We start from the raw sequence: 789 nt of genomic DNA on the forward strand, positions 1-789 counted from the left end.
TAATGAGACCTGGTGCCCTCTCCTGGCCTGCAGGGATACATGCAAGCAGAACACTGTATAGATAATTAGAAAGTTTTCTGGAAGTATGCTGTGGAGGGTCAAGTGAGTGCCAGTTCCTGAGTCCTGAGGGGCATACATCTTCAGGATTTTGCTTGTGACTTTCTGGGGACATGATTCCTGCACACCAAAAGAGCAATAGGCGTCAGTTCTCAGAGTGCCGGTTTCAGTGTACAGCAATTGAAGAATCTGTAGAGGAGCCCTTTGGGGTTATTCGGAGCAGAGCTACGCTTCTCCTTGAGGTAGTTTCTTAGTCCTTTCTTGATGCCAACTGCAGCCAGTATTTATTTATTTTAGGTTATTTTGTTTTGTGGGAAGCCTCAGATTTGCTCCACAGCCAAGAACAACCTTGAACCCTGATCCTCCTGCCTCCACCACACTTAACAGTCTCATGCCACGACATCTGCCTGCCGTCATCATAGTTCCACCTTCTGCTTAATTTCATGGAACGGCTCAGAATTTTCTGTTGGAGTTTTTACTTCATGCCACAGTTTTGAGATTCAGCCATGCTTTTATCTATACCAGGACCTCAGTTGCTCTCGTGAGGGAGTAGACTCCATTACTTGGATGTCCCACTGCGAGTTCATCCATGCAGCTGTGCAGTTCTCTTGGGCTGTCTTTGTTTGGGGCTATTGCAGTAAGGCTGCCAGGAACACATCAGGCACCAGGCTTCATGTGGACAGATGCTAGGTAAGTACCTAGAGATGGGATGGCTGGGTCATGCGCCAACAC

Source organism: Microtus ochrogaster, chromosome 5, assembly GCF_000317375.1.
Source record: "Microtus ochrogaster isolate Prairie Vole_2 chromosome 5, MicOch1.0, whole genome shotgun sequence".
Classification (NCBI taxonomy): domain Eukaryota; kingdom Metazoa; phylum Chordata; class Mammalia; order Rodentia; family Cricetidae; genus Microtus; species Microtus ochrogaster.